This window comes from Podarcis raffonei, chromosome 16 (assembly GCF_027172205.1).
Source record: "Podarcis raffonei isolate rPodRaf1 chromosome 16, rPodRaf1.pri, whole genome shotgun sequence".
NCBI classification, from domain to species: Eukaryota; Metazoa; Chordata; class Lepidosauria; order Squamata; family Lacertidae; genus Podarcis; species Podarcis raffonei.
The window spans coordinates 36,659,864-36,684,254 of record NC_070617.1 but is presented as its reverse complement, the minus strand read 5'-3'; the positions used below and the strand labels follow the sequence as shown (position 1 = coordinate 36,684,254).

At 45.1% G+C, this 24,391-nt stretch overlaps 1 protein-coding gene across 3 annotated transcripts in view; it reads left to right on the top strand.

The window, feature by feature from the left end:
- TMEM132C (transmembrane protein 132C) overlaps positions 1 to 24,391 on the top strand; it is a 265,766-nt gene that overhangs the window by 161,616 nt on the left and 79,759 nt on the right. The window lies entirely within an intron of this gene.

Sequence of the window (24,391 nt, the reverse complement as noted above, 5' to 3'; positions counted from 1 at the left end):
CTTCATTGTATAGAGGCAGCGTCTCTCTAAAGCGGGAAATGGCTGGAGACCAGCATCTAGAGAGGGCTGTGGCCTTCACAGCTTGCTTTGGAGCTTCCTGAAGGCATCTGTTGAACAACCATGAGATACCTGTTTCTCCCTCTCTTGTAATGCTAGAATTTGGGGCCATCCAATGAAGGTAAATGTTGGAAGATGCAGGACAGGCAAAAGAAAGCACTGTTATACAGTGCATAGTTAAACTATGGAGTTCATTCCCACAAGATGTAGCAACGGCCACCAACTTGGATGGTTTTAAAAGAAGAGTAGACAAGCTCAAGGAAAGGTAACATTCCCAGTGGCTCCCTTGCACTCAGGTTCTGTTTGTGAGCTTCCCTTTGGGATCTGAGAACAAGATACTGGACCCTTGGCTATTCTTATGTGAGAAACAGGATCTTTAATCTTACCCAACATAACATCTTTACTGTCCGTAAAGGAGAACCTCCCTATCATGAATGACAATTTTGCTAAACAGAAAAAAATGCATGGTTTTAGGATTTGAACTTAGTGTAAATTTGAACTTTAGGATTTGAACTTTAGTTCAGTGGTAGAGCCTTACATGCAGAAGGTCACAGATTCAATCTCTGGCATCTCCAGGTAGGGCCTGGAGAAGATTGTAAGTCTGTAATCTCGAAGAGCTACTGCCAGAATAGATAGCATCAATGGTATAAGGCAACTTACAATGGTTAGCGGTGGGTGAGTGTGTTAACAAAGAGTCCTCTTGTTCTTCAAATGGCTTTACAGAACATTGGTTCATTTGGCTCCATTGCTCTCATCTTATGTTTCTTGAGAGAGATGTCCTCATTGCTGGTTGGTCTATCACTTTTCCAATAAGCTCTTCCTGTATTACAAGTTAGCATAGGGCCATCGTGCAAAATAAAGCTCTTTGAGGGTCACAGGAAGAGGAGGGTAATATCAATCTATCACTCTCCCCCCACAATTTGCAAATGAGAAGAAAGTGGATTTGATTGTGCATTAGGAAAGCATGTGCAGGGAAAAAATGCCTTGAAGCCTCTTTTCTCTCTCTCTCTGTCTCTGTCTCTCTCTCTCTCTCTCTCTTTAAAGCAGGCAAGTAGCACCATGTAATATATGCTGAAACCCTGATCAGTTTATTTATAGTGCAGTTTCGTGGGGCGTGCGCAAAGGTCTCAAACCGTTTTCTTTCTTTCTTTTTGGCTACAGATGGTACCTAATTCTATCCCAGGCGGGAGGAGGGGACCTTGTTGCAAAGCCTTCATTAACTGCACTACTCATCCAGATGCATGTTCTTTGTTTGGCTTTTATTCCTTTCTGCCAGGTGGCCTTATGATTCTTCCCCCGCTGTGTTGCACACTGATGGGTGCATGCCTAGTGCCAGTGTTGGGCACCCTTGGGTAGTTCCTGCAGCCCCCAACCCTGGCTGAACCCTGCTTGGGTGCCTGCCCAGCCCCACTTTTCCAGCTCTCCTTTTCTAGTGCTCCAATGTGCATGGGGACGGCTCAATGCTGCCATTAATAAATTTCTGGCCATGCCCTAGAACAACCTCAGTGTGACGTTGCTGTTGGGCATCTTGGAAGGAGAAATTTGATTCACTTTTCGATTAAAGGCAAACAGAGCCACCCTTCAAAATTTGCACTTTTTCTGATTTTTGTTGTGCGGTTCTCCAGCCAAATCAGGTGAGCAAAAATGCAAAATGTAATTGCTAATGAAAATAACCTGCAAAAATGCATTATATTTGGGAGGGTTGCTTTGCAAAAATGTGTATAACAGGCAAAACTGCATTCAAAAATCTATGGTATTCCATTAGTTTTCCAGAAGTGGCTTTCACGTTGTGTGAAAGCTCAAATACAGTGCAGAAATTAACAGTTTTCCAACTGACACTAAACAATCTGTGGCTGCTGAGCATGTGCAATTTCCGCTGGGTTGATTAGTATTATTATTAACCTCTTTTCAACGAGGGGGGGGGAAACTTCACAAATATTCTTTTTCAGTGCCCCCTTTTCCTGCTCTTTTTCAGTCACCATTCACCCCCTAAGTTCTTTGCCAGAGGGTTTGATATCTGATAACCTCTCCAACTTGGATTAAATTCTGAGCTCAAAAAGATAGCCAGGTTTTGAAGCAAACACACTGCACCCCAACAGACACACACACACACACACACACACACAGAGAGAGAGAGAGAGAGAGAGAGAGAGAGAGAGAGAGAGAGAGAGAGATTTTTTAAAAGGCATTCCATCCCTGGTTAGCAACAGGGATGTGAGAGTGGGTGCAACAAACCTCTGACATTCTGGGGACAGAGAAAACATCTGTTGTTGTGAGCAGCTTACAGCCTCTATCTGACCACAAAGGATCTCATTTCCATTAGTAGGATTTGCAATAGAGAGTTTGCAATACAAGCAAAGGGCAGAGGACCAAAAAGGGGAAGAAGAAGAAAACATTTTGGGAGTCTGCCAAAAAAGGGGGGAGCATAGATATCCTTGAAAAGGAAGCCAGGGCTTTCATGGGCAATGTCAAGTATAGTTACATCCTCAGTAAAAACAATAAGCAGGCTGTCACGTCATCGTCCCTGCTACACACAAATAAACATACTTGATGAAATCTACTTAGATAAATAGAACTGCAAATCTCTTTGAGCTGTATCCAGCTAAACTACACTCTCAGTAGAACTAATGGACCCAAGTGAGTCAATGTCCATTACTTTTGATGGGTCTACTCTGAGTAGGACAACTATTGGAGACAACCTTTTGTCTTTGCTATACAGTGAACAGGGCTATATGTCTTCAGGAAATGCACAGAATTTAGCTTGCTCAAAACGTCTGCTTTTTTTAAAAAGCACAAACACATGTTTCTAGACCTTATGGGCTATGAAGCAGGTGTAGGGAACCTTGGGCTCTCCATATCAAGCCCATCTTTACCCGGCTGTGCAAGGTGTGCGGGACACCCGGGCGTCGAATTGGGGGGGGGCGCCTCTCAATTGGCAACAGTGACTCCTTAGCGTCAAATATTTCCGGCGGGTCAGGAAACAAAAGCAGTTTTTCTGCTGCATCGTTGTTACATATGGCTTCCCCCCTCCCCCCAAAAGCTCAATAAAAGTTAATTTGGGGGTGCTGGGCCTCGGTCCAGTATACCTGAAGGTGTGTCTCCACCCCCATCGTTCTGCCCGGACACTGAGGTCCAGTACCAAGGGCCTTCTGGCGGTTCCCTCACTGCGAGAAGCCAAGTTACGGGGCTTGGGCCTTCTCGGTAGTGGCACTGGCCCTGTGGAACACCCTCTCACCAGATGTCAAAGAGAGAAACAACTACCAGACTTTTAGAAGACATCTGAAGACAGCCCTGTTTAGGGAAGCTTTTAAAGTTTGGTGCATTACTGTATTTTACTATTTTGTTGGGAGCCACCCAGAGTGGCTGGGGAAGCCCAGCCAGATGGGTGGGGTATTATTATTATTATTAATAATAATAATAATAATAGTAATAATAATAATCTCTTTGCATCCCGGCAGAGCATATGCTAAAGATGGCCCTTCTCCATATGCTGCTGACTACAACTCCCATCTAGAACATTTGCCATGCTTTCTGGGGCTAATGGGAGTTGTAGCTCAGCAACATTGGGGTGGGGTGGCAAAGATTCCCCCACCCCTGCTGTAAAGAAGAGAGGGCCTCTAGCATAGCTCCTTTTCATGACTAGTCAGAAGTGGCAGAAGCCACATTTGAATATGGTTTAGCCCATTCAGTCCCTGTTCATCTTTACAAAGGGGTGTATATCTTTTTGGAAGGGTTTACAAGTTTAAATGTTTTGACTGACTACGAAGTGGCCTTTTTAGCCAAACCACAGGGGTGAGGGTTTGTTTGTTTGTTTTAAGAAAAGTTTATTTACTCAATTTGTATACCACCCTTTCATCCATAGATCTGAGGGCAGCTGACAGCATTAAAATGCAAGACAAAAACACAACATACATAAGAAAAACAAGAACACCCCCCCCATCAATAAACCCCCTCCCCCTTCCTTTTGGCCTCTCCCCCCCCCCCCGCATGCTGAATTACTTTTGCGGCCTACTTGGTATGGAAGGTTGCGCTGCTCTGCTCCCGTTTGTCAGTCTTCCTTTGGCACATGCCACACAGCAGGCCTTCAGAACATTGCCAAGGGTAGTTTGTAGCCCTATCTGCACAGAACAGAGATATTTTATCAAACTAATTTAATTTGGCACAGGACGGCAGTCCCCAAATGGGATCTTTCTGGGTCATTGCTTCTCCCAAAGTAGCTTGGCAGTGGCATTTGTTCCATAGAGCAACATGTTGCTGCTCTTACTGTTGTTGTTTAAAAGATGAATAATATCTATAACAATATCATTAACAATATCATCACCAATGCCAATACTATCAAGAACAACAGTATACTAATAAAATTAATTAACCATAGGGATAACAACAGCAACAGAAATGTATGTTTAGTTCAGGATTCCCAGATTGAAATTCCCGTCCGCAATCACAGGAGTGGAAAGGAGAAAACGTCACCTCTCAAACCCAGCTCCTGTCACATAGAGACCAAGGACATGTCCTAATTCAACATTCCAGCCCAACATTCGCCCACCTGGTGACATCTCTAGATGTATTTGACTCCAACTCCCATCATACCCAGATATCTGCCACACTAGCAAAGGCCGGTGGGAGTTGAGTCCAACAACATCTGGTGGGTACCGTTGAGGAACCCTCTCTGACCACTGCACAATGATGGTTCTCATTATGTAAGATATTTATATTGTTCAGAGAGAGAGAGGGAGAGAGAGAGAGAGCATGCTAAAACACGCTTGCTTTCCTAATCTCACTGAACACTACAAGCTAGATAATTTCACGGGACAAAGCAGGTAATTACAAACTTCTGCAACACTGCTAATTCCAGTGTGCTTTGATCAAGCAGCCACAGGAATTTGACTCTGTCGCCTGGCGTCAAAACCAATCTGTTGCTGTTGCTGGTGCACAATTCTTTCCACAAGCTTCCTCTCTAATGAGCTGCCAGTGGTAGCTAGGTTATCCATTAAAAACTCTTGTGTCCTGAAAAAGGTTTTTCAGAGTGACCCTTATGTGATGTTTTTAAAAAGGACATAGCAGCATAAACTTTCCAGTGCCCCTCACCCAATCTCAGTTTGCATGTTTGATCAGCTTCAGAGGAGAAGCACTTGCCTACTGACTGAGGAAATGTAGGGAAGGAAGGGCAAAATGATGCATAGCTAAGATGAGGCAAGGTTTCTCTCCCAAAGTATCTTACAAACAGGAACATCTGCTGAAACTCATAAACAGCTGACTTCAGCAGCAGAACATCACACTGTTGCCCAATTTGGCTTTCGACAGTGGAGAGAAGTGATAAATCAACCAGGCAATAAAGCATGAGAGAATTTGGGGGGGGGGGAATCACAAGATAAAGCAAATAAAATCCCCATTAGTATTCACTAAGCTTCACTTCCCAGACTTTTCTAGACCCATACGTCACTGTCAACTGCAAAATCTCACATCTATCAGAGTTTAGGTTCCATCCTGTTGGGAATTCAAAATGGCAGTGCAGGTCCATCCCTAGACTTCTTCCTCTTCGCTCCTCAAGTGTTGAACCAATGAACCTGTTTTGGTCTCCAGTTAGATACTTCACCAAGGAGGTTCTCAAATTGTGGTCCACAGGCCACTGGTGGTCCATGAACTCATTCAGAAGGTCCCGGGAAAGTTGGTGGAGCAGCTGAGAATATTTGCATTCGGACCTGACAACAGACACCAAGACAGTTTCTTTAAAGCAGGGTCAGATATACTGAACAGATATACTCAACACCCTGGCCTAGGACCCATGATTTTCACTTTACAGCGCTGATGTAGTCTACTAATTTTTTTCCTAATTAAAGTATCCCTCTCCAGCAGGAAGGTAAACAGCGTTTCCGTGCGCTGCTCTGGTTCACCAGAAGCGGCTTAGTCATGCTGGCCACATGACCCAGAAGCTGTACGCCGGCTCCCTCGGCCTATAGAGCGAGATGAGCACCGCAACCCCAGAGTCATCCATGACTGGACCTAACGGTCAGGGGTCCCTTTACCTTTAGGTACTAGTTAAAATGGTCCTTCTCGTTGGCTTGGCTTAGGGCCTGTGGTTTTCATAATAATACAGTGCTGATGTTGATGATGCTGGCCCTGAAAAAAAAAAATGTTTTAAGTGGTCTTCTCAGAACCCCACCAATTTCCAGTAGCCTACCAGTACAAAAGTTTGAGAAGCAGTGGTCTAGCACTAGAAAATATGTATCTAGGCTCAGTTTCAGCTGAGCACCTGCAATTGCCCCTATCCTTCTTTCCTGTTACATCTGAGAAAGGGCTCAATGGACTTGGTTTGTTTTCTACCACTTACTCAAATGTTCTCTCTTGTTCCTTGCACACATTTAAACACAGGATTTATAATCATGAGCAAAGTGGGTTTTAAGTAGCACCTCATTGATTTTTGTTAGTTTCCATGCTCCAAATTAATGGACTGAGACCACACTGCTTGTGATCAGAGCAGCAGGGATTCAATCAATGAGTCTACTGTGATGCATGAGGGAAGGACTTCAGTCCCAGAATACATCCGGTGTCAGATGTGTACAAAGAGCAGATCCAGTGTAGGAGGCATATTTAGTTGTAGCAGGGATGGCAAACCTGTGGTCCTATTGCCATTGCTGGATGTACTATTCCATCAGTCCCAACCAGTGTATACCCTCCAACACGTGTTTTGGGGCTCCATGCTCTCATGCGAGGTTGCAATCTTGCACACTCCCCCCCCCCCGATGCACCCGCACAAACATAAACAGGCTCTTCACTTAGCCCTCCAATCGCATCCCTTGTTCAGTGGCTCATTATCGTTCCCTTCTGTTGATCTACTTTAAAAATAATGAAGGGATGGCAAACCTCTTTGTCTACGTCAACATATAATTGCAGTTTCTATACTGAAGCCAGGAGGAGGGGAAATCAGTTACCTTTGCAAATCTGCCTGTTCTACTCTTTTTCATAAGCTACAGTTATATGTGATGATAGTTGCAGTTATCAAATGAGCAGTACAGTTTAAGACCCCTTCCAAAGATTGTCCAGGGTAAATGTTAGCAGGTATCCTGGCTATGGCTTGACCCCACAGAAACACTAATTATGGGGCCCAAATAATGCAAAGTTATTTCAGCCGCTTGACTCACAGTCTGTTACCAGCATGCCTTGTTGTTCTAGAGTTTTCACACCTGCCCAAGTGTACAAATCAAGGTTAAGCCGTCTGCTGAGTTTCTTAAACACATCCATATTCTTTGCTCTGACACGATGAGGTCTCTATCTCCTCCTTGTTAACCCAAGTCATTTGCACAGGCAACGCCTCCAATCTCACAGTTCCGTCTTGTACAACACAGCAGCATGACCATTATTCATCAACTTGATGTTCTGGCTTAACAATACAAATCATGCTGAACTCATCCTTCCCTTTCAATTCCAAATCAATTTTCTGGGAGGAAATTGATTTGATTAGTGATCCATTTGCTTAGCCTGTTTCAAATGCTTGAAGGTTGTTAGGGTGACCTCTAGAGTCTCTTGTGAGTATTGCGATAAGTGTCTCTTCCTCTACATAGACTAAAGGTAAAGGTACCCCTGCCCGTACGGGCCAGTCTTGACAGACTCTGGGGTTGTGCGCCCATCTCACTCTATAGGCCGGGGGCCAGCGCTGTCCGCAGACACTTCCGGGTCACGTGGCCAGCGTGACAAAGCTGCATCTGGCGAGCCAGCGCAGCACACGGAAACGCCGTTTACCTTCCCGCCAGTAAGCGGTCCCTATTTATCTACTTGCACCCGGGGGTGCTTTCGAACTGCTAGGTTGGCAGGCGCTGGGACCGAGCAACGGGAGCGCACCCCGCCGCGGGGATTCGAACCGCCGACCTTTCAATCGGCAAGCCCTAGGCGCTGAGGCTTTTACCCACAGCGCCACCTGCGTCCCATAGACTAATACAGGATAAATCTATCCTACATAGTTAATTTTGCAGGAGAGCCCGCGGCAGTCAGTATTGAACTAGATGGACCAGTGATCTGACTCATTATAAGGCAATTTCCTTTGTTCTTTGTAGAACACATAGCTCTGCCCACCAGCAGAGGGGAATGTTTGTGGGAATTGATTTTCAGGTGTGAAAATGGCATCCGGGGGGTGGGGAGATTTTGACAAATCGGCAAGGTGATGGAAAAAGCAGCGGAAACAGCTCCAAAAGCTCAACCATTTTGGTGGTTTCCTAAAAACAGCTCCTCTCCCAATATAAAGGGAATGTGTTCTTCACCTTCACAGCCTGCAAACAGAATCTCAAAAGGAGAGCTTTTCCCCACGCTCCTCTGGCTGTTCTTACCCAGGCAGCTCTCAGCCTCTGAAAAGGTATCAATCCCTTGTAAGGCAAAGTTTGTGACAGCTCAGATGGATCTCCTACATCTTGCATCTTAAACTTTGCATCGGGCTCCTGTTGCTATGAGTCCCTTTAAGGCTTGCATGCACCCTGCTGGGCTGACTAGCCAGACTTTTGTGGGCCACTGACATGGGTCATTCATTATCTCCTGTAAAACCTTGGTGAGATATTAATCAAGCAGCAGGAGCTTCTTTCTGTGCAGTAATTGCTACTCTCCCTGCTATTCTATCTCTCTCCTCTACCCAGAAGGCCATGCATGGGAAGCAACATGCAGCCTGTCTCTTGCAGTGTTCCTGCAGTGCTGCTCATGCAAAGGGGAGGTTCAATCTCATTTGGAGCTTGTGAGAGCAACCTGGGTGTGTGGGTGGGCATCCACCAAATCAGTGATGTTCACGATTCCAAAGGTGAGGAGGGTGTGCTGAAGAAGAAGAGCACATTCTCATGATTTTCAGTAGTGTCTCTATGGGCTCAGGAGGTCTGTGGTAGGTGAAGGCATGGGACGGGAAAGGAATCAGACCTTCAGCTCCAATGCAGAGGCCACATCCATCAACTTGGCAATTTCATAACCAGGATGCCTTTCAGGAGGTGACGTAGATGCTCTGTGGCAGCCCTTATTGTGCTGTCTGAATTTCAGCCTCAGATCAATATTTTCACACTGTCAAATTATGAAACTGGGCCAAATAAACAGTGCTAGCAGCTCATCCATCATGGCTTCAATTTTGATGCTGGGAGGAAATGAGTAGCCTAATGCAGGACTCAAATACTTGAGTTTTTACATTGCTTTCCACCTGTGTTTCACTGTGAAATTTGTGTGAGTGTGTGTGTGTGAATCACTGATTGATGGATTTTAAAATATTTTTATTTTTATTATTACTATTACTTATTACATTTGTTTACCGCCCTTCATCCGTAGATGTCAGGGTGGTTTACAGCATAAAAATAGAATATAAAAACTCAAAATTCATAATAAAAACAGAACAATAAGCCCCTCCCTCCCCACCAGCTCCCCCCAAAACATTTAAAAGAATTTTGGTCAGCCATAAACCTGTTTGAAGAGGAATATTTTTGCCTGGAACCTAAAGGTGTAGGGAGGCGTGAGGAAGTCAGGAAAATAAGTTAATTGAAGATAAATAACTAGAAAAGAGAGATTTGTGTTTTTTCCTATTCTATTTTGTGTGTGTTGACTGTTCTTTTTTTCCTCTTGTTAAATGTTTGTATTTTATGTATTGTGAAAGTTTGTATTGCTGTGTTTTATATTGTTTTTCTGTGTTTTTATTGTCCTATTTTTCTATTGTTAAACTTAATAAAAATATTATTTTTTAAAAAAACTAAAAAAAAAACTAAAGGTGTATAATGAAGATGCCAGGCAAACTTCCATGGGGAGAGCATTTCTATAATTGCTCTCCATTTAACTGTTTTTATTTGTTTCATTCCATATATGGATCCTTTCCTGTGGAAGAATTCAAATATTATATTCAGTTCTAGTCCTACTCAAAGTAAACCCTTTGAAATTAATGGACATGTCTAACTGAAGTCTATTGATTTTGGTGGTTATAACTCTTAGTGGGTATAACTTGACTGGACACAACCCTTGAAGTCCGACATTGTATCTTCCTCTTTGGTCTTGGGCTGGTGACCTTTGAGGAGGGCAGGGATACCAACAGTAGGTGGTAAAAAGGTAAAGGTACCCCTGACCATTAGGTCCAGTCATGGACGACTCTGGTGTTGCGGCGCTCATCTCGCTTTACTGGCCAAGGGAGCCGGCGTACAGCTTCTGGGTCATGTGGCCAGCATGACTAAGCCGCTTCTGGCGAAACCAGAGCAGCGCACGGAAACACCGTTTACCTTCCTGCCATACTTGCATTTTGATGTGCTTCCGAACTGCTAGGTTGGCAGGAGCAGGGACTGAGCAACGGGAGCTCACCCCGTTGCGGGGATTCAAACCGCCAACCTTCTGATCAGCAAGCCCTAGGCTTTGTGGTTTAACCCACAGCGCCACCCACATCCCTCCACAGTAGGTGGAGCAAAAGTCAATTACAGGCAGACCCACCCCATACTTGCTATAAGTAAGAAGGCAGCCAGATGGGGGCTGGCTAGGGACAGACTGTGTTTGGGAGGGCAGCCCTGCATTAGCCCCAATCGACCAGCCTCTACTGGCTGGATTGAACCCAATGCCTGTCCAGTGTTTCCCATCATGGCCACGGATATGCCTCTCTGATCCCCACAATGAGCGCATGAAGGCAATATCCATTCTTGACTGCCTGCCTCTCGGGAAGTGGCAATCAGTACTTCTGAACCATGCAATGGGCAGGTAAGATGGCCATGGTCCATCCAGCTCAGAGTTGCCTACACCAGGGCTGAGGACCTGGATCTAGCCTGTGGGCCGGATACTGACCTCCCCCAACCCTCCACTGGCCATTTTGACAAATGGGTGGAGCTTCCCATATGTTAATAACTTAACATTGTTATGACATCAGGTGACCACTTCAGGAATACAGGAGGCCGACTGCCTTATTCTGAACGAACCCAATGGTCCAGCTAGCTCAGAACTGTGTATACTGACTGACAGTGACTCTCAAGGCAGAAAGGCTTTCCCAGCGTTCCTGGAGATTGAACCAGAGGCCTTCTGCATGCAAAGCAGATGCTTTTCACATTGAACCATGGCCTTTCCTGACTGCAAATGGTGACCCGGCTAATTGGTGCCGACTGTAAGCCCTGCTTTCGGTGTTTGCAGGTATAATTTGGATTCAAGCCATGCCCCCAAATCAACACCCACCACACCCTGCAGACAGGCAAAGGTGTCTGCAAAGCCTGCTTACAGGGGGTGGGATGTTGGTTTGTCGGCACAGGTTGAATGCAAAGCGTACCTAAAAATGGATCATTTATAGAGCTTGATGCTGTCGGGACTGATTAGCAAGCCCTGTTTGCTGAGAAGCAGTAAAGAACATGCTTTAAGCTCCTGGTGGTTCCTTTACAGCCACATCTTCACCTGCTTCACACATTGTGTTACATATGATGTCAGATATGGGACTGGTGGTCCTGGTTTGGGGGATATAGCCTTTCAGGCCAAGTTAGATTCTCCAGCACTGGTCTGCACAGACCGGCAGCAATTATCCAGACCAACATTTCCCAACTTTGGGTTCTGAGATGCTGTTGGACTACAGTTCCCATCATTCCTAGCCAGCATGTGGTCAGTGATGATGGGAGTTGTAGTTCAAAAACATCTGGGGACCCAAGATTGAGAAAGGCTGATCTAGACCTTCAGAAGGGAGTCTTGTCCCACCTGGAGATGGTGGGATTAGAACATGGGACCTTTTGCAAGCAAAGCATGGGCTCTGCAACTGAGCTACAGCCCTTCCATTTAGAAATTATTATTACAGCTGATAGAGCTCCACTCTTTTACCACTGTGCCTAGTCCTCTCCAAACCTAAATTGTGCCTTGTACATAGGAGTATCTCCCTTTGGCCATTCTGGACTGACTGCCAAGCCATTTAATTAGATCTGGGACAGATGGAATGAAAAGAAGCTTCAGTGCCAAGGCTCTTTGGAAGGGTGTTGCCTTGGAGATGCCATGGAAGCTCTCCATGTGGTTCTTGATCTGGGGCTGCTTGTTCATGCATGCAGATGGTCGCTTGAAGCCACAGGTGTCAAGTGATGACCATGCCTGCAGGAACGTTGCTGCTTGAGCCTACCTGGTGAGAGAGAAAAATACCAGGGAGGGGTGTATGTGAATTTTCACCCATCCTTGGGTCGTGAGAGAACCAGAATTATTATTGTTATTGTTATTGTTGTTGTTGTTGTTTATACCCCACCCATCTGGCTGGGTTTCAGCCACTCTGGGCGGCTTCCAGCAAAATATTAAAATACAGTGGTCTGTTAAACATTAAAAGCTTCCCTAAACAGGGCTGCCTTCAGATGTCTTCTAAAAGTGTGATATATGTTTATTTATTTGACATCTGGTGGGAGGGCATTCCACAGGGCGGGGTAGAAATAATAATGATGATGAAGAAGAAGAAGAAGAAGAAGAAGAAGAAGAAGAAGAAGAAGAAGAAGAGTTGGAAGGGACCCCGGGGTTCTCTAGTCCAACCCCCTACAATGCAGAAATCACAGCTAAGGAACCCCTGGCAGATGGCTAGCCACCTTCCAGGGTAGTCCACTGCACTATCAAACAGCTCTTATGACCGGAAAGTTCTTCCACATGTTTAATTAGAATCTCCTTTCTTGTCATTTGAATCCTTTGGTTTGGGCCCTACCCTATGAAGCAGCAGAAAACAAGCTTGCTCCATCTTCCCTGTGACAGCCCTTCAGATATTTGAAGATGGGCGCTGTGGGTAAAACCTCAGCGCCTAGGACATGCCGATCGCATGGTTGGCAGTTCGAATCCCCGCGGCGGGGTGTGCTCCCGTTGCTCGGTCCCAGCGCCTGCCAACCTAGCAGTTCGAAAGCACCCCCAGGTGCAAATAGATAAATAGGGACCGCTTACCAGCGGGAAGGTAAACGGCGTTCCGTGTGCTGCACTGGCTCGCCAGATGCAGCTTGTCACGCTGGCCATGTGACCCGGAAGTGTCTGCGGACAGCGCTGGCTCCCGGCCTATAGAGTGAGATGAGCGCACAACCCCAGAGTCTGGCAAGACTGGCCCATACGGGCAGGGGTACCTTTACCTTTACCTTTATCGTATCACCTCTCAGCCTTCTTTCCTCTAAGTCTCTCAACTGTTCCTCATAAGGATTAGTTTCCAGACTCTTTAACCTGTCCTGTTATGTCACCAAGAGTGTTGCCAGTTTTTTTTTTTTTAACCTCAGTACAGATCAAAAAGAAAATGTTGCTGGTTTCCTGAGAGAAGAAAAATGTATCATTATTTGCATTTGCTTTTAAATGTTGTGTGTCCTATATTTGTGTTGAATTTTTACTGGTCTGTGACCATAGTAAATTGCCTGCCTTGCAATGCAGGTGTGTGTGTGTGTGTGTGTGTGTGTGTGTGTGTGTGTTTGTAAGCTACTTAGAGGTTATTCTGCCATTGTGGTATATAGTCGTACATTGTTTTGCAACTGGGATCCGTTTCGGAGCCCCGGACGCTAGACGAAAAGGACGCACGACAAAGCACCACTCTGCACACAAGTGCAGAGCAGTTTGGACTTCTGTGCATGCAAGAAGTGTGATTTAGTGCTTCTGCGCATGTGCGAGTGGCAAAACCAGAAGTACCCCATTATGGTACTTCCAGGTTTGCTGCGGATATTCGACGAAATGGATGTTCAACGAGGCGGACTCAAAACGAAGTACCACTGTATAAGTATATGAAATGAGTGAATAAAATAAAATAACTACCCCTCTTGAACAAACAACCACTGAATAATATGACCACTGCCAAGTTCCCTTTTAGCCCCTGCTGGTCTTTAATTCTGCAATTTCACAACCAAGTTGTCAAGGCTGAGCACAGGGGTTCTGGGTACAGGGGGCAGAAGGGGCTTCAGCACCCCCCAGCTGCGTGGCAGCTGAGACAAGTGAGGGCGATCTTTGCTTTCACTCATCCCAGCCTCTGCCCGTGAGTCCAGGAGCCAGGCAGGGGCTGGGACAGGGAAGCATGAAGATCACCCTCCCCATGTCCCGTCCCCACCCGGTGCATGCCAGGTGGAGTCACATGGCTGGGTCCCCTTGATGTGGGGGCCCGGTTGGAGCCCCTGGCTGAGCATCAGACCGAAGTCAGAAGCCAGAGAATGCTCCAACCTGCAACTCTGTTTCTCACTACATGGAACAGCTTCTGGTTGTGTCTCTGTCAGAGAAACTCTCCACGCATTTTGCTACACAGAGAGACTTTATTTCTCCCAGAATTTGGCACATCATCTGACCTGATAGCCATCAGAAAACCCAGCATGCCAAGGAAGTTAAAATCCATATGAAAGAACTCATCTATCACAGCCATATATGTGTAGGTTCTGACAACTTAATGCCATCTGTCAGAATTTCTCCTTCTAGAGAAATGATTTCCTACCCAGAAGAAGATTCTCTACATTATAAAAAGCCTTAGGGTTATTACTATTGGTTGAGACTTAATCCTTTGGCATGAGCAGCTGTATCATCCTATCAATTATTTCTAAACTGAATATTGATTGCTTGATCTTATGCAAGTTTAGAACCGAACATGGAGGCAGAGTCACGGCTGTGGAGCAAACTTTGATTTGTTTCCTTGGCCCTAAAGGAGGCTGTGACCTTGTGTGATGCTGACAACAGACTGGGGTTGTTTTTTCTTAACTCCTGTCCCCATCTAATCAGGGAACAGGAACCTTTCCCAGCATGTGTTCCAGGACAGCTAGTGAAAAAGTTGCTGCATGGGCTTTATCCTGCCCTCACTCTCAGTAGGCTTTGCTTGTGGTGCTGTGGTGTAAACCACTGAGCCTTGGGCTTGCCGATCAGAAGGTCGGCGGTTCGAATCCCCACAACGGGGTGAGCTCCCGTTGCTCGGTCCCTGCTCCTGCCAACCTAGCAGTTCGAAAGCACGTCAAAGTGCCAGTAGATAAATAGGTACCACTCTGGCGGGAAGGTAAACAGCGTTTCCATGCACTGCTCTGGTTTCGCCAGGAGCGGCTTAGTCATGCTGGCCACATGACTTGGAAAAACTGTCTGCGGACAAATGCCGGCTCCCTCGGCAAGTAAAGCAAGAAAAGCGCAGCAACCCCAGAGTCATTTATGACTGGACTTAACTGTCAGGGATCCTTTACCTTTACCTTTTATCTCCAATGGGTAGAATCCAGTTGGTGCTCCTAGCAATGCTGGCTTCAGCAGAGGTGCCTACTAATGGAAGAAGAGAGGAGATTATTATTGATTAGGGAAGCTTTTAATGTTTGATGCATTAATGTATTTTAATATTTTGGTGGAAGCCACCCAGATGGGTGGGGTATAAATAATAAATTATTATTATTATTATTATTATTATTATTATTATTATTATTATCATTATCATTATCATTATCATCATTTATCTTTGCAGCCCCCAGAACCCTCCCACACATAAAAATCAATTTTGATGGGTTACAGGACCTTCCACAACAGATTTTGAGAGGAGTGTTGTGAGCTGCAGGGAGGCAGAGGAGTTGGCAAAGATTGTCAGTGGACACCTCCATTGGAACAGAAGTCCTTTGCACTCACAGAAGGGCACCTATGTATTTATTTGTTTGTTCTTTGCAGTGGTATCCCTCATTTCAGCGAAGGAGCTCAAGGTGCTGCACACTATTCTCTTCAATTCCATTTTATCCTCACAGCAACCCTGTGAGGTAGGCCAGGCTGAGACACTGTTACTAGTCCAAGGTCACCCAGTGAGCTTCATGGGTCCTATTCCAACACTCTAACCACTGTACCATTGACTGTTGGATACCACCCAGTGACCCAAGACAACAGTTGTCCATGTTAATGCAACCGAGTTCCATAACAGAAGTGATACCCCTGGAATCTTAGTGGTTAAAAGTTCAGGATATATTTTTATAAAGGAAATAGACAAAACATTTTTTAAATTGTCATTTTTTTAACTGTGGGGTACAGCAAACCCTCTCGGTATACGCTATAATAACCAAGATGGGTTATCTTTTAGTTTTAGTATGAGGGTAAACTTGGAAAGTTGGGAGACTCAGGCAGAAGTTGGACAAATAAGAAAGATTTATTTTACAGAACAAAGTTAATGCACAAAGGATGTGTCAGGAGATAATGTTCCTTTAAAGGTAAAGGGACCCCTCACCGTTAGGTCCAGTCGCGGATGACTCTGGGGTTGCGGCGCTCATCTTGCTTTACTGGCCGAGGGAGCCGGCGTACAGCTTCCAGGTCATGTGGCCAGCATGACTAAGTCGCTTCTGGAGAAACCAGGGTAGCACACGGAAATGCTGTTTACCTTCCTGCCAGAGAGGAACCTATTTATCTACTTGCACTGTGTGCTTTTGAACTGCTAGGTTGGCAGGAGCAGGGACCGAGCAACGGGAGCTCACCCCGTCACAGGGATTCGAACCGCTAGCCTTCTGATCGGGAAGTCCTAGGCTGTGTGGTTTAACCCACAGCACCACCCACATCCCAAATGTTCCTTTAGGAAACACTTAAAATAAGCAACTGAAGTTTAAAAGAAGCTGTGTGTTTAATACCTTGTTTAGAAGCCTGTAGCATCCACTATATTTGGTATACCGTATAGGACGCACCCAACCATAGGATGCACCTTGTTTTAGAGGGGGAGAACAAGAAAAAAAATTCTCACCCTCTCTGTGCAGCGCCCCTTCAGCGAAGCGGCAGGAGAAATGGAGCCCCTTTCATTTCTCCTCCCGCTTAGCTGAAGGGGTGCTGTGCCTTAGCTGAAGGGGCACCTACCCTTCAGCGAAAGGAACCCGAAGCCTCCGGAGCGCAGTGGGAGCTCCCACTGTGCTCCGGAGGCTTCAGGCAGCTATCTTTGAAGCCTGGAGAGTGAGAGGGCTCAGTGCGCACCGACCCCTCTCACTCTCCAGGCTTCATCGAAAACAACACAAAGCCTCCGGAGCGTGGTGGGAGCGCTCCCACTGCGATTCGGAGGCTTCACATTGCTATCGCTGAAGCCAAGGAGCTTGCTCTATAAGACGCACACACATTTCCCCTTAATTTCTGGAGGGGGAAATGTGTGTCTACTAGAGCGAAAAATACAGTAATTATTAATATTTATTATTACTATTACTACCACTATTGAGAATTATGATGGGAGTTACAGTCCAGTGACATCTGAGGATCGGGGTTGAAGTGTGTGGCCTTAGTGGTTAGATTAGGACCCAGGAGATCTGGGTTTAAACCACTGCTTGAACTTACTAGTTGACCCAGGGCTAGTCATGAACTCTCAGCTTAAACTACCTTGCAGGACTTTTGTGAGAAAAGAATTAGAGAGCTTTCTGCTGGCCCTCAGCTCCTGTTCAATTTTCTTTGCATGATATTTTTCTGGATATTTTCCACCTGTAGGAAAACGACTTTTCAGACATGACAAATGTCACCTCACCTCCTTCCATAGCAGAAGCAGATGTTCAAAAAAGAGAGGGAGAGAGATGTAAGAAGGCAGAAAACAGTCTTTTAACTGCCAAGACTCTTCTGAACTCTCCTTCTGTAGTTAAGAATATCGAACAGCAATCAATACTAGTGAGAGGACTCTCTCTCCCATTTGCTGTTTTTCAATCTTCCCAGCTAACTGTTATGACTGCAAGTCAAAAGCTCTTTTAATATCCTATTTATATGGGGAACGTTTTATTAACTCAGAGAGACAAGTCAGGCCTGCTGATTTTCTTTTTTGTTTTCCTCGAGGAAATAGTAAAACATGACAGGTAATTTTGTAAATTTAGACAGTCAGCAAACATCTGTTGAAGATGATAATGTCTGAGTGGTTTTGCTCTTTCCACCGAAACTTAGTTACATTCGGTTTGCGATTAATTTTTCATTGTCTTCCAGTTAAATGGGAACTGCTTACACAGCTGCCTCCAATAGAACTATCGTTGTTTCCCATCCCCTGCCAGATCGTAAAAGTTGGGTGCAGGCGGGGACATCAAAGGCATCTCCGCATGGAAGAGAATGCAGACAATAAATTCACCTACGGGTGTGCAGTTTTGTTTTAAGTTATTTAGTCTGATAAATTGCCTACTGCATGGTGAGGTATGCAGCCATATGTGTTCCAGAGTGGAAGTCATTGCAAAGATTTTTTGATTTTTTTCTGAGCTGAGGCATAAAACCACACAATACCTGGCAGCTTTTTTTGAATCTTTTATTTAGGGCTTCTGAGAACTGCATTGGAGACAAATGATTCTTTAGCTGTATTTCCTGCATTTCAGGATGTTGGACTAGATCAGGCATGGCCAAACTTGGCCCGCCAAATGTTTCAGGACTACAACTCCCATCATCCCTATCTAACAGGACCAGTGGTCAGGGATGATGGGAATTGTAGTCCCAAAAACATCTGGAGGGCCAGGTCTGGCCATGCCTTGACTAGAGGAACCTTGGGTTCCCTTCCAACCCCATGATTCTGAGATGATTTTTTTTGGGGGGGGGGAGAATGGAGACAACCAGCAAGCATAAACCTCTGCTCTCAAGGACTGTTGTGTGCTGTAAGAGAGAGAAGCTCAGGCTTCGTACTTAGTACTAGGGATAGATGGAGCTGTCAATTTCAGTTTCTCATTTTTCCAATCCTCAGTTCAGTTCTCCATATTCCTGCAGCAATTTGAAGATTTTTTTTTTTTAAAAAAACCTTTTGAAAAGCCATCAGCATTTTAGTTTTATTTTTTCCTAATGAATACATTTTTGTATGCAGCTTTTACTAAAATGCACTTTTTTTGCAAGCAATTTCCCCTAAGCCAATGCATTTTTATGCACACATTTTGCCTAATATAAAGCATTTTTTTTGATAAATTTTTGGGTTGGTGGAGGAACCAATTCACAAATTTGGAGATGTGTGAGTTTTGGAGGATGTCTGCACTTTGGTTTCCCTCCTGGTTCAAGGAATGCAAATTGGGTAGTTTCTTATTAATAAGTCAACAAACTCAGTGTTCCCTCCCATCCCATTAGCTAGCATTTCTATACCACTAAATATTTCCAAAATATCTTAAGTGGTACACAGTCTGGAAAGCAATCTAGATACAAGTTTTAAAAAATTAAAACAAAAACACATCCTAAACCCAGCAAAATAATAGCAATATAAAAACACATAAAAGCAAATGCAAGCGAATAAAACAGAAATTCAGACTTACAAGTTATTTATCACTTAATATGTACAGAAACAAATGCAGATATGTAAAAAAACAAAAAAAAAACCATATTGCCTTCTACTAGCGATGGAGCAGAATTTTGTTCTCTCTGTGTTTTTTTAGTAAATTAACCCCATTTGCACATCTTGGGCTAATACATAGACTGGAAGGTTTTTTATCCTCCAGATTATGCAGTTCTCTGAATTTGGTAATAACAGTTTTCACCTCCTGCCCCCCCCTTCCTCAGCATAGTTAATGGTCAGAGATGGTGAGGGTTGTTGCTGAAAACATCTGCAAGGCATCAGGGCAGGGAATCCTGGACTAAGGAGACATGGCAAGGCCCCATCTGCATTATACATTTAAAGCAGTATCATGCCACTTTACACTGTCAGAGAGCTACAGTTCCCAGAGTTTCCTGGGAAGAGGGGTTGATTATCAAGCCACTCTGGGAATTGTACTTATGTGAAAGGGGTAGGGGATCTCCTAAGAGCTCTCAACACCATTAACAAACTACAGTTCCCAGGATTCTTTGGGAGAAGACATGAGTGTTTAAGGTGGTATTATACTGCTTTAAGTGCAGATGGGGCCTCAGATGCTATCTCACCTGGATCAGAGAAAATGGATTGTCTCCTAGCACTCATGAAGTTCACCAGTCTTTCCTTTCACTTTGTATTTTCAGCACAAGGTGAGGACTGTTGATGTTTACAAGACTGGTGATGTTTAAGCCCTGTTCTGACCTTTTATGGGATCTAGTTTTGACATAAATGTCAAGTTAACAACTCAGATCAGAGCTCTGGAGAAGCACATCAAGGAATATATTGATAGAAATCAGCAAGGAGCTTCGTTATTTGAATGATCTGATCTTTGGAACTGTTTCCACCTCTTCCCTCCCAATTTCTCATCAACGTTACCACCTACTTCTATGAACTTTTCTGGGAGGGAAAAAAATAGCTAATGACATATTGATTCCCGCCCCCCTTTTACAATTTTTGGCACTTTATGTACATCTCTGGACAGAGGTGGAAATAACAGCCTCCTTTAAAAGAGAGAGAGAGAACATTATAAAGAGGATGGTAAAAGTAATTCGTTTGCAACATTCTTTAAAAAGTTTGCATCAAGGAGAACTCAACTCAAGGACAGACATTTTGAATGCAGTTGCCGTTCAGACTCTGCCTCTTCCAGTTAGGAAGATCTGGGACCATGAGCTGGGAAGGAACCCTTTCTTGAGATTTGGAGGTCCACTACCAGTCAGAGAAGACAATACCAGGCTCAGTGGGTCAATGACTCAGTATAAGGGAGCTTCATGTCCTAGGAAAGGATGATAGCTGTGTGGTGGAACATATTTGTGGCATGCAAAAGGTCCCAGGTGCTGGCATCTACCTTTATTTAAAAATAAAATAAATAAAGATCAGCTAGGGCTGATGGGTTGTTGTTGTTTAGTCGTTTAGTCGTGTCCGACTCTTCGTGACCCCCTGGACCAGAGCACGCCAGGCACTCCTGTCTTCCACTGCCTCCTGCAGTGTCTTTAGTCAAACTCATGCTGGTAGCTTCGAGAACACTATCCAACCATCTCGTCCTCTGTCGTCCCCTTCTCCCTGCGCCCTCCATCTTTCCCAACATCAGGGTCTTTTCCAGGGAGTCTTCTCATGAGGTGGCCAAACTATTGGTGCCTCAGCTTCAGGATCTGTCCTTCCAGTGAGCATTCAGGGCTGATTTCCTTCAGAATGGATAGGTTTGATCTTCTTGCAGTCCATGGGACTCTCAAGAGTCTCCTCCAGCACCATAATTCAAAAGCATCAATTCTTCGGCGATCAGCCTTCTTTATGGTCCAGCTCTCACTTCCATACATCACTACTGGGAAAACCATAGCTTTAACTATACGGACCTTTGTTGGCAAGGTGATGATGGTTGTTGACAAGGGCTGATGGGAGTTGCAGTCAAACAATAGCAGGAGCCCCACAGGTTCTTCATCCTTGGAATATGCAGTTCTTAACATTTCCCTCTCTGGAATGGATCTTAGGAGGAAACACGGGGGGAGATTTTAAAAAATATTATTATTACATTTATATTCCACCTTTCCTCCAAGTGATTCAAGGGAGTATACATGATTCTCCTCCATCCCAGTTCTACCTTCACAACAACCCTGTGGGGAAGGTTAAGCTAAAAGATGATTGGCCCAAAGTCACCCAGTGGATGGGTGAGCAGTGATTTGAACTCTGCTCTCCAAGGTCCTAGACCAACATCCTTAACCACTATGCCATGCCGACTCCCTTCTGAAATACAGTGGTATCTTGATTTGCAACCGCTTTGGATTACAATAGTTTTGGATTACAACCATGTCAAACCCGAAAGTGTGTGTCCCTTTTTTTGGATTACAACACTTTGGGGGGGGCATTGGTGAAAGCGCACCTTGGGTTACAACCTGTTTTGGTTTACAACTGGACCTCCAGAACGGATTATGGTTGTAAACCAAGGTACCACTGTAGTGAAGAATATAAAATAAGCCTTTGCCATCTCAAAGTGTCATCTCAAGAGACACACTGGCCATTGTATTGGGCACATGCCGGCAGCGCTGGAAGGCAGCAGCCAGAAGTGAATGCAGGAGGTGAAGAGATTGAGGCAATTTTATTTAAACACTCTCTACTCTCCAGCATGTTTTTGATGTCTCTTCTAATACCCGTTTTCAGCTGAGCTTACAGAAAGAGGCCATTCCATTTACACCTCCAATATTCTCAGTTCTGTGGCTTGTCACAAATATCTTTGCACTTCCAAGCAAAAACTGCATCAATAATTACAGAAGTTGGAGGTGGCTGTTCCCTGCCCCCCCCCCCCACTGCAGTACGAAAAGCACAAAGGGAGAGAGCAGGTGAGAGAAAGAGGGGTTGTTAATTCAAATACCGACTGCTGGATTTTCTTTTGTCCTGGCTTTCTCACGCTCTCTTGCATCCATCTTCCGTTATGATTTGGGGCAGATTTGAAACATAATTTGTTTGTCCATGGATACTGTTTAACTCCTTCTGCTGCTCATTGCAGGAAACCCATGAGCAAAAAGATTACATCATTTGTAGCAAATTATGAATCTGTACCTACCTACCTACCTACCTACCTACCTACCTACCTACCTACCTATCCTCTCTCTCTCTCTCTCTCTCTCTCTCTCTCTCTCTCTCTATCTCTATCTCTTAATCTCTTATCTATTCATCCTAGGGCTGAGTCAAAATGGCTCCCCCCAGTGGTGGCTGCTCATTGGGTTTGGTGGGACAGAAGAGAGGGAGACCAACCAGTAGGTGGTGTCAGAGCCAATGACAGGCAGAGCCAACTAATTCTTCTTTTGCCCCCATCTTCCTCACTGCTGAGCGCAACAACGGCAAAACTGAGGTGAAAGAGAAAATCTAATAGGCACTGCCTCCTCCTATAGACTGCTTGTTTATGAGAAGGGAGACAGGTTGGAGCTGGTTTGGGGGCAGAATGTGGTTAGCAGAATAGTGCTTCATTCACCCTGACAGACTCTCAACGGAGCCCTGTTAGCAAGCTGCAAAGTGGAACACTACATTTTGGCAATTTTGGGGAGACCCAACGTACAAAATATTCACTCCACTTAGTATAACGGCAATGGCAAACCCCATGCTCTTTTAACTCTATGGTTAACCAATTAGATGTCGTCCTGGGGGGGGGGTATTGCCCTCACTCTGATTTGTCTTCCAGTACCATCATGTAGGACACGGGTGGCGCTGTGGACACGGGTGGCGCTGTGGGTTAAAGCCTCAGCGCCTAGGACTTGCCGATCGAAAGGTCGGCGGTTCGAATCCCCACAGCGGGGTGCGCTCCCATCGTTCGGTCCCAGCGCCTGCCAACCTAGCAGTTCGAAAGCACCTTCGGGTGCAAGTAGATAAATAGGGACCGCTTACTAGCGGGAAGGTAAACGGCGTTCCGTGTGCTGCGCTGGCTTGCCAGATGCAGCTTTGTCACACTGGCCACGTGACCCGGAAGTGTCTCCAGACAGCGCTGGACCCTGGCCTCTTAAGTGAGATGGGCGCACAACCCCAGAGTCTGGCAAGACTGGCCCGTATGGGCAGGGGTACCTTTACCTTTACCTTTACTACCATCATGTAATCTAAGCTCATTGGCCATGCTAAACTGTCTTAAAGCCAAAGAAGAGTGAGGTTCATGCTTCCTCCTCTTGCTTTGGCATCTGGTGAGTAAAAAATTAAGCAAATAACTGTGTCCAGCACCAGCAGAAAGCATTGTCCAATACCTCCATGACCATGAATAGATAGTCAAAGTTATTTTTAAAATGTGATTGGGGAAGTGTGGCAGGAAATCCTGCTCTGAAAGGCCCCCCTTTGAGCCAAGAAGGTTGACTAATAAACTTCTGATTCAACCCTAATCTTTCCAGGATCAAAGGCAATATGCCTCTGAATACCAGTTGGTGGGAATCCCTAGTGGGGAGAGGGCTATTGGACTCAAGCTCTGCTTATGAAGAATTGAGAAGTGGGGATCTATAATTTCAAAATATGGGATCTCTAGCAACTAAAACCTGTTCCCTGTTACTTGTGGTTTGTTGTTGTTTAGTCGTGTCCAACTCTTCGTGACCCCCTGGACCAGAGCACGCCAGGCACTCCTGTCTTCCACTGCCTCCTGCAGTGTCTTTAGTCAAACTCATGCTGGTAGCTTCGAGAACACTATCCAACCATCTCGTCCTCTGTCGTCCCCTTCTCCTTGTGCCCTCCATCTTTCCCAACATCAGGGTCTTTTCCAGGGAGTCTTCTCTTCTCATGAGGTGGCCAAAGTATTGGAGCCTCAGCTTCAGGATCTGTCCTTCCAGTGAGCACTCAGGGCTGATTTCCTTCAGAATGGATAGGTTTGATCTTCTTGCAGTCCATGGGACTCTCAAGAGTCTCCTCCAGCACCATAATTCAAAAGCATCAATTCTTCGGCGATCAGCCTTCTTTATGGTCCAGCTCTCACTTCCATACATCACTACTGGGAAAACCATAGCTTTAACTATACGGACCTTTGTTGGCAAGGTGATGTCTCTACTTTTTAAGATGCTGTCTAGGTTGGTACTTGTGGTTATGCATCCCAATTATGGAATTAGAGAAGCAAAGTGCTTAGATGTGTCAAATATTCCTAAATATAGATATGCATTAACATTAGATAGGCTCAATGCTTTGCCCTCTGAACTTACTACAAGGAATATTTCAGGATATTTCACCTTATACACTTCTAATGTTTCTGTG